Consider the following 14,778-nt stretch of genomic DNA (forward strand, 5'->3'; position numbering starts at 1 on the left):
TGAGTGCTCGGGCTTGTTGCCGTGTTTATTTTCAGCCATGTTGGTGCGTTCCCAGATCTCAGCAATTAACTCTGTGAGCACAATGTTATTATAACCAAAAGACCCCGAGCTACAATAAAACACATTTGTTATTCTATTTATCAGAGGGAAATTACTAAAATCACTGTCACTGTTATTAAATATTAGTCATTAAGTATCTAAGTAAAAACTAATTAGTTACTTACGTCACTCAGCCTAGTACAAAGGTGCCTTCCACCAACTCTAAAGCCTCCACACCCACTGCTCACATATTCTGTATTTAACTGGTTTAGAAATAGAAAACGAGACGTTGTGGCTTTACAAGCAGCCAGCCTACATTTACTGACCATCAGCAGTTAGCTTAACATTAGCCACAGTGAAGTGTGCTGTGCTTTGAAGGCAATTTTTGTAGTGACCAAACAGTGGAATTGCAACTTCCAAGTTGTTATATCATACCATAGACCTATACCTAGTCTATTAGAGCCGCACAACTGAATCATTTTATCCCCATTCAAATTAATGAGCACTAAACTGGAAGTATCCGGCTTGGCCAGTGGAAGTGTCTAGTACACCTGCTTTCTGGGCCCAATGATGCGGAAGCAGTGTCAATCACCTGGTAATTTTATACACAGCGTTTTTGGCTTAATGCGCCACTGAGCAACTTTCATGAAAAATTAACAGGGTGCCACCTCAAACGCAGATGCAGCTCTCTTTATACAACCATGATTTATGTTCACACACTTTGAACCAAACCTAACCAAAATGTAGGTTTACCAGTGGCCAAAGTTAGCAAGCCAGCTAAGAACACACAACATGTACATAAGACAACTTTGGAGCTAAAAGGCTAACAAGTAGCTAGCAGACTCAGAGAGACCAAACTGATATCCACCATTCATGAATCTCCCAGCGAGACAGTGAAAAAGCTGACGCCCAGATTGTCAAAGTCGAGAAGCGAAATGTGATCTAATTATTGAATTTCAAATAGTAATCCCTTACACTACTCATTACTAACAAATGTGGCATTGCCCAACATTTCTCACTACCCTCAAGAAAGTTTCAAAACTGTAAATGTATTTTCTTACATATTGAAATGAATTGAACTCTGTAGCTCTGTTAGGAGGCAGAAAAATCTCCTAGCAATGATATAAAAATGTGGTGCTTATTAGTTTACACGGTTTGTGCTATATGGCCCAAAACATTCAAAGACATTGGTATGTTTCTTTGCAGGTCATGATATTCTTTAGTCTTCATTTGTAGTGGCGTGCTGGGTGACTACTGCCCAGGGCTCTGCCAGGGAGAGTGGTGGGTATGCATGCAATCTCATCATTCACTGATTTTATACTGTATGTATGTACAGTATACACTCTATATGCATGACTGTGGCATTAAAAGATATGCAAGGAGGGAATAAGAAGTATGTAACTGGAATTTCATGTAAACTGTATGGATATACAAATTGAATAAATTGTTGTTAAAGCTGATACATAGGATAAATAAGTGTCAGGGTGTGTGTGTGTGTGTGTGTGTGTGTAAAAAGAAGTATATGGAGACAGAGAGGGATATCATGGATGATATCTGTTGTCACCATGTTAAAGGTCATGCAGAACTTTGTGTGAATGTGGAAATGTGTTGTGTCTCTTTGGAGCTCGGCTCAGTTGGGGTGCGGTGTGTTTGAGAGCCCAGCAGAAGAGGCTGTCACGCAACTGACCAACAGCATGGAGTCAAATCTGTCTCACACACAAAGACGCCGCACACACACATATATATATATCTAAGCAACAGTGTCACATGCACACTCAAGGTGACAACAGGCAGCCTCTCTTGCACAACAGCATTCTCTCCCTTACTTTGACTATCTGTATCACACACACACACACACACACACACACACACACACACACTCTCTCTTTCTCTCTTCCTCCCTTCCTTCGCTCTCCTTTTCCTCACTGCTGCTGTGAGGAAAACACAGAGGAAGATCGAAACTCTTGGGTACGGAGAAAACCTGTCACAGGATGTGCAAACAGGGTTACAAGCTTGTGTGTGTGCATTTGTGTCTACATGAGTGTGTGTGTGTGTGTGTGTGTGTGTGTGTATATGCATGCATGAGAGTGTGTGGGTGTATGCTCGAGGTAGATGATGTATTCCTTGCCGCCGGTTTGGCCACTAGCTTCCACATCTTACTGTCTGTGCTGTTGTCTCTAGACTCACAGGGGTTACATTGTTCCAGCGTTTCTAGCATAAACAAGCCGGCTACTGGGAGACACACACACACTCACACACACACCAGCACTCACACCCTTCCATCTGTGCCACATGTCAGTTATGCTGGTAACCATGGAAAAGTTGATCCTTCTAGGCCAGCAGCTCAATCAAATAAACACTACTGTATACAGTGGTATGACAGAAGCACAGGAGAGGCCGAACAAGACAAGCTGACAGGAAAGCACACACTGCCTGTAAAGGAGGAGGTCAACATTTTATTTTTGAGAGAGAAATTATTAATCTCACATCATGTTAATCTTACAATATTATCTTGCTTTTTTAATCTTTACATGAACAGAGATATAAAAAAATATGATTTAATATTTATAGGGAAAGTTATGTGTCAAAGTTTTTTCTTGACAAACAACCGTTCATCCAACAGCCCAAAAGGCTACTTTCATTTAGGGTCTCTGGCTATAGCTATAATGTTGGTTGTACAGCATTCAATGGTTGGTATGTATAGCGAGGATGTATAGGTTTTGGTTCTAGTGTGGTCACACCAGCATCTAAAATGTCAAAATTGTGCAGTAACATATGTTATTCCAATGGACTGGCTGTGTTCACTCGCTGTCTTACCTGTCAGGTTAAACTTGCAAATATACAATGTCAACCAATAACAATCAATAGCGGTACTGACATTTAAGAAAACAGTGCTGGAATGTCCAAAATGGGGGAAGCTGTTGTATCTTAGCTATGCTGCACCATCCAGTTTTACTTAACCTCATCTGTCAAAGTAAATGTCCCCACGAAAAATATATGGTTAACAGACAGATATGAGACAGTAGTCAATGGTTAGTATGTCTTTTGAATAGACAGTTTTTATCTATTGTCCCATTAGTGATTCAGGTAATAAGCAAGAAGTTGGTGTTCCCCTTAGATTGTTTTTCTCTTCAATTAAATCATTGACTGAATTGATGTTCATTCCTTTGAACTAAAGGGAGAGTAAACAGTACAGTATAGAGAAAACAGAAAGAAGCTTAAGGAGCTCTTGTGACTGACTGGTGGGAGACTGCCCATTGTTTTGATGGCTAATACTTCCAGAGTCCCAGTAGTCTGAAAATGTGCCATTGGACTGAAGGCCCATTTGTCCAACATTGAAAAAAAAAGGTGAATTGCTCTGGCTCCATGTTCTCCCAAGCACATGGCTAATTATTATGCAGAATGACATCATAGGCTAGTATTTGTTTTCTTCATTGGTTGGGTTGGTTAGATTTAGGCATGAGGAGTCATATTAGTTTGGGTTAGAGTAAGAATATCAGGCTAAGCTAATCAGAGGCAGAGCAGGGTGAGTCATGCCTTTGGAGAGATGTGGGTTTGTTTTTGGCATAATGTCGGACATATGGCCTTTCAGTCCTATTGGGCATATTTTGGACCTTTAGGGCTTCAGAATTATGAGCCATTGGAACAATAGCATGGCATCGACTAGTGCGAGCTTGTTCCACTATAATGCCGGTCCCAGATCTGCAAGTTATTACTACATCACGAAGCTTCTAGAACCACATATTTCGCAAAAGCAGGTGGATTAGATTTACTGTACCATTGTCTGGTGAGACAAGGCCTTTATTGTGACAAGACTGGGAGACAGTACAACATGTAAGTCAGCTTTAGATGTTTTGGTAGTTGTTTCTTCCATTTTAGTCAGAGCCAGGTTAGGTCTTTCCCCCTATACTCCAGTCTTTATGCTAAGCTAGGTGAACAGTATCCTGATTTCAGCTTGGTACTTAACCCACAGAAATGAGATTGACATTGATCTTCTTATCTCACCCATAGCAAAAAAGCAAGGGTATATTAGCCAAAATGTTGTACAATTCCTTTAAGTTTGAGACAAACCGTTTCCAGAGAAAGTTGAACAAGACAGACAGGAAAAAGGAGAAAGATTTCCAATTGGGATGAGAACCGAAGATCACTGAGAGTGACACAGTGAGGAACAAAATGTCTGAGGGAGTAGGAGAGTGAGCAGATAGGAGAGGAAGTGAGTGACCAAATGTGTGTTCAAGAACATTTAGTTTGCTACCGAATGTTTCTGGCAATACACTGATAAAACTGGTATCTATTGGTTTTGCTTTAATTACTCCCAGCCATCTGTCTCCAGTTCTACCTCAGCTGATCCCATGGTGCTTGGCAGCGCAGGTTTGTTTCTTGTCGTGCCATTAAAGCACAACTGAACTGAGCTGAGCCAAACCGAGCGAGTGGGCAGTGGTGTTTTCATCCATCTTTCAAGCTACATTTAAGCAAACTTTTGAAGCGCTGCAAACAATACACAACGCTTAATTAAGGGCATTTCCATCAGCTAGATTGAAGAGACTGAGAAAAGCTTCCTGAATGTCACAAACAAACACACCCAACAGAGATTTGATTATGGAATTGATTAGCATTGGGGAAATGAGTTTTTGTTCTTCAGTGTCAGCTGATATTCATATTTCTTACTGTGCAAAGACAAAAAGAGTACTTTGTAATATTTGAACGTACTAACTACAGCTAAGCAGCCACCACAAAGATTTATTTATGGGAATAATATTTATTGGATAACTTCTTTATTACCCAAAAACTTTTTTCTGCCTTAAGCGAGAATTAAAACTTTTCATTATAGTTTGCATTATTTAAAACTTGGATGCAAATCCAACTAATGTATAAAGCTGCACACTGATTAAAAGCTACAGTATGGGCTTTAAACAAATGTGTGATTGGATGTTGATCCAAATGGAATTAATCCAATATTGACCAGACTGCTGGTTAGCTTGAAACATACATACATACATACATGACATAACCACAACATCAATCAGCGACAAAATGGTCATATGGATTAGTTCCCAGAAATTAATGTCTTCTAGACAGTGTAGAGACAGCTGAACTCTAAATTTAGACTTGCAATCTGCTGTTGTCAGCCTTGCTACTGAGGGAGCTGAAGAGCTGTAACTAACCAGACAAACTGAACAATAAGAATATGGTTAGGTGTAAGTACTTTCATAGTTAGAAATAATTCTAAGTGTAACAGCTTTAGACTAGAGATGGTTAAGTGTGTGCTTGGCATGGTTTAAATCCATGAGATCCATAATCATACAATATGGCAACCAGAGGGCATGTTATGTCATCCAAAAGCTGTCTGTTAAACCGCTGTAGGCTAACATCTAGTACTCACAGACACACAGTGTAACCCAGTGGCCCAATGCCCTGCCATTGAACCAGGTCGAGAGCCTTTACCTGAACCTTTAATCCCATCAGTGGTTGAGTCTGAGCTGGCAGGGAGAGGTGAGCCAAGGCTGCTGTATTTACTTTAGTCATGTTGGCTTGAACTTTCCCTACTTATTAACCTGTTCACATACAGTTTCCCTCTCATATTTCCTAAAGTGTTAGTTTGACATTTTTTGGACATTGTTGCTGAGAGTTACTTGAGAAGCTTGATGCCACTCTGTTTCTGTAAAATATAAAGCTACAACCAGCAGCTGATTATTTTAGCTAAGCATAAAGACTGGAAATGGGGAAACAGCTTATCCGACACCAGATACAATGTGTTAATTGGAGATCTTTAGAGGTGTTGACAGGCATATTAAGATATTTCTTAAGTGGCAATGTGATGAGACCACAGCAAAATGTATTTTAGCCACCTTAAAAGACCCAACTAAGAAAATCAATATCAGATTAGGTGTACGCTATATTTGGTATATTTTCTCCACTTTACCTTACTAGTATACACACTAACCAATCATGGCAGCAGTAGACCAGTAACTTCTCTGTTCAGCAAAGTAAAATTGCTGTTTTTGTCAATGTAGTCTGGTGGCTATCCTGGCTACCTATCCTATCTGACATTGAGGCGGGGTACACCCTGGACAGGTCACCAGACTATCATAGGGCTGACACATAGAGACAGACAACCATTCATGCTCACATTCACACCTATGGCCAATTTAGAGTCACCAGTTAACCTAACCTGCACGTCTTTGGACTGCGGGAAGAAGCCCCAAGAGGAACCAAGAACCCTCTTGCTGTGAGGCAACAATGCTAACCACTTCACCACTGTGACGCACAAGTGTCTACAGTATGTTAAACGCAATTGCCTGAATAATGTTGGCAATGTACGTTTCTGCAAACCACAGATACGTCACATTTACATGTTATTAAGTAGTGGAAATGTTGAAACTTTACATTTCAACAACACTGTGGTTAACATGTGGATAGGTTTAGGGACAAAAAACACTGGGTTTTGGTTAGTATACATTTGTTTTGGCTTAAAATACCCAGCTTTGAGGGCACCATTTCCATTGGAAACACAGCAATGTCTTGGTATAACACAACCGCTTTTTGTGGCACTATTTCTGCAGGAAAGCAGCGATGGTAACTAAAAAACAGCTGGAAACAAAGCCTCGCTACATCACTATGGTTTTGTTGTTTGTTGGTCTCGAACAGTGGCCTGCAGTGGTCTTAAGCTTGGTATGCATCTCACTTAGGTGGCATACCATCCACCATCCCCTCCACCTTATGATGATAAAATCAGCTAATATACTACATTACTTTAGAAATGTTGAAATGATACATATGAAATGTGCAAATGTAACATATTTATAGTTTGCAGGAACGTACAATGCTAACATTTTCTTGTATGTTATGTTTTTGTCAGCATATGATAAAGACCATGCTGACATGTTAAGTATCTCCACCATCTAATGCACCTGGATGGCATGTTTACATATCAAAAAATAATTTGTATGTATACCTATTGCTGTGGTGCGTGTGAGAGAAAAGAAGTAGCATATGCAATGCATCTAGAATCGAGTCCTGAATTGCATAGTACATTCTTATGTCTCTTCAGATTACGGCAGCTATATAAATATACAACAGTATAAAACACAGCATGACACACATACTTGTACACACACAAGGGGATATAGCAACAGGAAGGGGAAGAAGAAGGACGAGGGAATGAAAGAAAGGGGCGATACAGGAGCCACAGGAAAGAAAAAGGAAGAAAGCAAGGAAAGACAAGAGTGTGAGCGAGTGAGAAAGAGCTAAACTGGGAACAATGAATAGTGAGAGAGGGGGATGGAGAGAAAAAAGGAGAGAGGTGTCAAAGAAAACGGAAAAAATAAGTGAGCCCAGATGAGCCATACATAGCAACGGAGGCACCAGCCAACTCCCAATTGTCTCTCTGTTTGCCCCCCCGATTTTCTTCTTCCTTGCTCTCTCTCTCTCTCTCTCTCTCTCTCTCTCTCACACACACACACACACACACACACACACACACACACACACACACACTCCTTCTCTCTCTCTCCGTGGTTATCAGAGGTCTTGCTCAATAGAATATATTTCCCTGGTTGCTAGGCAATCCCATAAAGCGGCAAGAACGTGCAAAGTGTTATAAATAATGTATTTGCATTATCTAATCAGCTGACAACCACCCCCATCCACACAGGGAGGAGAGAGAGACAGAGAGAGACAGAAAAAGACAGATAGACAGAGAGAGAGAGAGAGAGAGAGAGAGAGAGAGAGAGAGAGAGAGATGGGGGGCATTTGATAATTGGAACGCGATTAATTCAATGAGCATAAGTCCTCGTCCTTGAGAGTATACATGCATATGTGAAGCAGTGTATGAATATGCTTCTGTGGGAGAGGAGGAAAAGTAAAGAGAGTGTGTGTTAAGTGTGTGTGTGTGTGTGTGTGTGTGTGAGTGTGTGTTAAGTGTGTGTGTGTGTGTGTGTGTGTGTGAGGCTGACTCAGAGCAGGCTCGGCTACAGAACAGGAGGGATGAGATGTGGAGGATGTTGGGAGTGGGTCAGATTCATTTCATGCCATCGCCGGAAGCCAGGTTGGGCCGTGTTTCAGGATCAGCTACCCATCAGAACACACACACACACATACACATGCACCACATGCCACACATACACACACGTCAACCAAACACTTACCATAATGAGGTTAACAGTACAGACAGACAAATGTGTAAAGGCTGACACTGCTAATACCGTGATAGATGAACGAAATAGATGTGGACTAAAACAACCGGTCAGTGACATTAAACTATAAATCTGTTGCTAACCATTAGCACACACATGTATCTTACACACACACACACACACACATACAGCATGCCAATGTCCTATACTGGTTTCCCCTAACTACCACACCCTTATTCATCCAAAAATACTCTGAAACCAGCAGCTGACCAGAGCGGTGAGTCACTGTCTGATCACTGCATTTCTCTCTCCCTCACACACACACACACACACACACACACACACTCAAAGACCATGTGGCCACGGTTGATGCTAATATGTAGAGGTGGAGTGAGTAAAGTGGTGTGCGGTGAATAAGGGAAGATGGTGGTGCTGTGTTATTATGAACCACACCGCAGGGGCTGCTGAGCTTCTGTATGGCTTCCAGTTATGGGTTTCCCTTACTCACATTTCCCTTTCCTCATCTGCTGTGGCGACTGTGGAGAAAATTACGACTTCCCTCCACTCTGGTTGGCTTGGGTGATGCTGTGCATAAACCTCAAAAAGAAAAAAACCCTTTGCTTCAATACTTGTTCTGCTTGTATGGGAGTAAATGTAGCTGTCAATGTCAGTCAAAAATGCTCTAAAATCTACAAGAAATTTGGTTGTCAAGGGCAAAAAAAAAAAAAAAAGCCCACTGTATTAAAAGAGCTAGCAGCAGGCTAATCGTCTTGCGGCGCACAGTCATGACTGGTATAGATATTCTCATCTAACTCTCAGCAAGTGAGCTAATAAACATGTTTCCAAGAATGTCAAACTATTCAGTTCAGAGGAAATTGGATTTTTAAGTAGATAATCAACTATTGTAGAGAAAGCTAATACTTTTAAAATACTTTTTTTGTGTTGTGGTTTCATGGGCAGGCAGCTAACAATACTGACTAATGATGAAGCAACATGCAATTCCTTTACAATGGCTATAAAAGACACTACATGTTTAAAAATAACGTGACTGTTCAACCTTAAATCAAAAATACATGTTTTCCCTCTTACCTGTAGTGCTATGTATCAATCCCGATTGTTTTGGTTGCCGAGTGTTGGAGATATTGGCTCAGGGGATGTCTGCCTTTCTTTAGAATATAATGGAAGGTTCCAGGTAGAAACTATTTTCCTTTCAACTAAACTACACCTGCCAACATGCATCACCTCGCAGAAGGAAGTGTGCATCTACTGCTAGCTCACCTAGCACCGCTGTCACAAGCAGTCTCTCGTTCATTAGTCCATGTTTGCTTTGCAGTGATTCGGTTGGTGGATGTAGTTTGGTTAAAAGAAAACAGTTCCTCCATGAAACTGCTTGCAACAAGTACTGTGGATTATCTAGAGTTGTAGGGTGCCCAAGGAATGAGTCCTACAACGTGGAAATGAGTTAGCATGTGTGCACTCCTGGTTCCCTCATCTTGATGTCAATGGGTTTTGAATGCATTTTTTGGTTAGATGCCTGAAATAAGGTGTGCGGTTAACAAAAGCTTAAGAGATTTTCATGTTTTGTTTTACGACATAAAATATGTCTGTAAATACTCCACTCGTGTCTGTTGCCAACGAGTAGCTAAATGAGCCTATAGAACGTCATCACGCCGAGCACGGATATACAGCGCTGTTGTAGTTGGGATGTTAGATCATTATTGTTTATGTTTACAGTTTATTTCCAACTCTGAGTGTAGTCGTCAGTGCCTAATCCTCAGAACACTACAGGACGAAGACCGTAACACACAAGCTGCAAGAAGTACACTGGCCCTCTGAACTCACTGATACTTTGAATCACATCAGAGATCATCTCACATCAAATTCGCTATTCAACTCCCTACTTCACGCTGTGGCTGACAGTAACACTACACCTAGGGTATCATTCATTTCTGAAAATATTGATATTGAATTGGGGACAATGACTTGGCTGGATAGCTAACCAGTCTTGTTGTTAAAGATACTGTCATGTTATATTTCCTGTTTATGAACCATACGTAATGTTATTGCCTTGTGAGCATAACATTAGCCTTCTGGCTCACAGCTGAGCCAAAGGGCTCTATGAGCTGAACAGCCTTGAAGTATCTCCCGCTGCCAAGTCGTAACAAAGGTTACGTCCTATTTACTGGAGTACTGAACAACATTTCCATTGCATAAGAACCTTATTGGGCCGTAATGATTGTTCCAGTTATTAGGTAAACCCTACGGTGTTAACAGGGAAACCAAATATGGCTTGATAAAAATGTTTAATTTTGATTGCAAAATGTACGAAGTAATATATATGAATTTTTTTTTTTTCTTTCTGAGCATGGTATGAGTTGGATAATGCCCTTTGAGTTGAGTTGTCCATTACCAGGAATGAATGGCCTCCGCTGCGTGTCGGATGGTTTGCACCTCCCTGTTAGCATTAATTCCTAATAATGGACAACTCAAAGGCATTATCCCTTACTTATTATGAAATCTTTGTAATCAATTGCTATAATTGTTGAATAATGCAACATAATTGTTGCATTCAAGGTCCTGTAAAAATGTCAGTGGCATAGTGGTTAAGATGCATACCAAATTACTGCAATGTGGACTCTGAGACCTTTGTTGCATATCAAACCTATATTTATACGTAATATACTTATATCTTTCTCTGTATATATTTCCTGTCTATATCTACATTGTAAACTACTGAATAACGGCAACATGCCCAAATAAACATAAAGATATTATGTAATAACATGTCCTATTTTTAAAGCCCTTGAGGCTTAAGATTGTTGATATTGTCTCATAATAATGTGTGTCCATAAAAAATACTCCACAAAGAAAATCAGGAGGATTTCATTGCAAGCCACAGCAGGAGTACATCCTCTTTTATGTGTAGCCCTAATAACAAAAAAAAAAGATCTTAAGGACATTCAAGGAAAGTACAGTATGTACTTTTGCAGAATAATAGCTCAAGTGTAAGAATACCAACCAAGAATATCATCAGAATTCCCCTTAAGGCAGAGCAGAATAAATGGGCCACCGGCACACAAAGTGTCCACGGCAGATACAGTATAAAAATAAATGCATGAATCCAGAGCCACAGAGTAGCAGCAACTGTAGGTTGTATTCTGGCAGGCTGATGCAAGCCAGAAAAATGGGTAGCGCTCCAAATAAAAATGTCCCACACACTGTCCCACTTAGGCTCCATCACAATGCAATGAAGTATTTACCACATTGCTACATTAGCATGCCTAATATACTGTTTAATCCACAACAAATAGTACTCTAGATAGCAGCGTTTTTTGTATTTGAGTCTATTAGTGCCTACTACAACATGGACCATAATCCAGGTTCAACAAAGTCAAAAAAGAAAAAAAAAAAAGGTCCATATGCGCCAAATCCACGGAGGAAGGCACAAACACAACACATGCACATACACACACTCACACTTTCAGACTGAGAACACATCTGCCCTGTAAGAGACCCAGAGTAGGACACTGCCAGCTGGCTTTGTTTCAACTTTTCACCCCCTGGGATTGGTTCTCCCACAGGCCAAATATGGAAGAGACGCGTACCTCTGTCCATCCCAATGGGACTGCACTTCCACACATACACACACACACACACACACACACACACACACACACACACAGATACACAGATACACACATCCACACTAAAGTGCACATTAGGAGCAAAAGCATTAGCCTTATGTGGTCACAAGGTGGCCAGTACTCAAGTCAAAGAGATATCAACCAGCACATCTATGGTCACTATGGAGACCACAGACATTGGTGCATTTGTGTGTGTGAGCGTGTGTCGGGCAGTGTGAGCCTTGGCTTTAGGAATATCCCTCTCTGGTCCTTTCACCATGACAACAGAGAGAGTTCAAAGGTCAGAGCGGCTGTGGTTAATCCAGTGGATCATCTGGAAGACAGACTGGGAGAGAGCCTGAGTGAGGCAGTGGGTGGAAGTGGGCGGGAGAGGATCTTTCTAGTGCAAAAGTGAGAGAGAGAGGATCTGCTGAGATGAAAGAAATGTGGGGGAGTGATCAGGAGAGAGAAAGGAAGTCTTTGAGCAGTATTTGTCATTTGTTGGTTATGGACCAAACTCTGTTTGTTTCTATTTTATGAAATTTGAAGTTTTGCCCACAACAAATCAACACATCTCAGAATATGACGGAGCCATGATGTGATAATTAAAGGCGCTGTATGTAAGAATGTGGCCAAAACGGTTACTGCACTCAAATTCAAAATACTGCCACGAGTCGTGTCCGCTCCCCCTCCCTACAGATTCGAGGTTGCTGGACAGCGGCACGCTGGAGACTGATTTGTTTGCCCACGGGTGGCTGCCGTGGCAGGGCTGCGTCGCCGCGTCCTTGATCTTCGGTTTTCCNGTAAATTTTTTTTTTAAATATTCTGTAAATATTCTTATAATATTCTGGCTGTACTATTGTTGTCGGTGAGATCAGTATGTTATATGAACATTATTCCTTAGTCTCTGTGACATATTAGGAGGATTTTATGACTATTTGCTTTAGATTTCTTACATATAGCTCCTTTAAGACTATAATGACCATGATCCTGACACTGACAGTACAGCATGGCACATGGGAGAAAAGAGTAACCATTATGAGCAGCTGCCATCACTACTGCCAAATTGAGAGCTAATATTAGCAGCTAATAGCAAGCTAGCTTAAACCTTTCTGCTGAATTAAACAAAAAAAAATACTAATTTTATTAGCTTACTGTACCTTTCTGTTTATTCTTTATCATACAACCACAGTCTGTTGATAAACTGAGACAGCCCACTTAAGATTAATTTCCTGTATATGTGTCACATGGGTATTGCCACTGCCAAGCCCCTTTAGGAGACCAGCAGCAGTACTAAGTGGATGTATTCCAATGGGAAAAGTCAACATGAGTACAGGTTATGACCATTTCCTGAGCCCCATGGTCACTGAAGTAAATATTGGACCCATTTTCCACAAACCCCAGGCCTTCTACACATTCTGACACCAAAATGGCAAGTTTTTCAGACAGACAAATCAGGAGACAATTAACTTTGTTTGAGACATGTCTCTGTTTTATCAACATACTCTTGCGAGATCTGGCAACAACTGACGTGATCTTACACTCAGCTGATATCAGACATTAAGGTAGCACATACAAGCAAACAGCAAAATAACAAACATTGAATTTATACTGTACATAGTGTTATATTGTTTTGAAACTGATTTCATCCATCCACACAACATTCACAACACTGGTGGGGGTTATTTCACAGTAATTAGTATCTAGTTCCTCAAATGTTCAGGCAGAGAGTACTTGCTGTAGCTCTGGCTGAGAGTGAGAGGCTGTCAGCAAATAGTCTGTTGGGCACAGGGAAACGGAGATCTGTGTATGTACATGAGACACTAAAAAAGAGGGTGGATCAAGGGGAGCACCTGTTGGTCCAGGAGCTTCGCCTCGATGACGACTGTTTCCAGGCATATTGTAGAATGACTCAGGGGCAGCTTGACAATCCACTGTCTGTTGTCGGGCCGTATAGCTCTGGGTATCCAGCAACGGCTACCACCAGTTTCTCCTCCATTGTTTACTAAATGTAAACTTGCTGTTGTGACCATGGCAAAAAAAGAGATGACATGGGGAGTTTTCCCACTCTGAGTTTAAGTTTTTTTTTCAAATTGAACGCTTTGGCAAAAATGGCAGGCGCTTAGAGCTCAGAGACGTGAGGCGCGTCACAATGCAAACACTGCGAGCAAAACTCTTCATTCTCATTTAAAACAATTACAAAAAGCCGAATCCAACAACTAAAACGCTTTCTGTGTGATCAGGGCCTAAGGAGACCAGAATGTATACCATTATGTACCATTGGTACAGCTTGAAATGCCTGAGTACTTTTGTCACCAGTATATGAGGCTAACTCACTCTATATAGCCTTTTGAAAACAGAAGGAATTTGTTCATTTCAAAAAACAGCATTGATTATAAGTTGCTGCCATAACTACCTCCATGTAGCAAGCTACTATTAGCCACATAGCATCGTCGTTTCTGTTGAATTACACAAAAAAACACAAATGTCATCTGCTAATATTGCTGTCTTCTCAGGATGGATCAACACTGCTGTATACAGTATAGTTGATTATTTGAGGTCAACTTAGTGCACAGCCTTTTCAGAAAGGAGAGATCTGTTCAGCTCTGCCAGCACACCTGATTCAGCCTAATGAGGTATTGATTAAATATTGATTAAACATGCCAGGATACATTAATGCTGTGATGAAGAATCACAGATATTCCAGCTGGTATTGATTGCTGAATCCTTTCAAAGCAAAGACATTGTTGTCTGTATGATTTATTCATGAACTTGTTTAGTCTGTATTATACTGTTTAAAATTAAGATAGGTGTTTAGGTATTTATTAAGTTTTTACTGCAGTAAAAACTGGGAGCAGTCAGCTTTACTATCTTTTCTAGGAAAGACTAGTGCGGTAGACCACTTCTCTTTTCTTTTATATTATTTTTATGCAATAAGACTGTGGGACTTTGGGATGTCATTGATGCCTTAAGACGCCAGA

At 40.8% G+C, this 14,778-nt stretch overlaps 1 protein-coding gene across 1 annotated transcript in view; it reads right to left on the reverse strand.

Moving 5' to 3' along the window:
• ttc7a (tetratricopeptide repeat domain 7A) overlaps positions 1–14,778 on the reverse strand; it is a 59,788-nt gene that overhangs the window by 3,063 nt on the left and 41,947 nt on the right. The window lies entirely within an intron of this gene.

The sequence above is a fragment of the Epinephelus moara genome, chromosome 19 (assembly GCF_006386435.1).
Source record: "Epinephelus moara isolate mb chromosome 19, YSFRI_EMoa_1.0, whole genome shotgun sequence".
In the NCBI taxonomy this organism is placed as follows: domain Eukaryota; kingdom Metazoa; phylum Chordata; class Actinopteri; order Perciformes; family Serranidae; genus Epinephelus; species Epinephelus moara.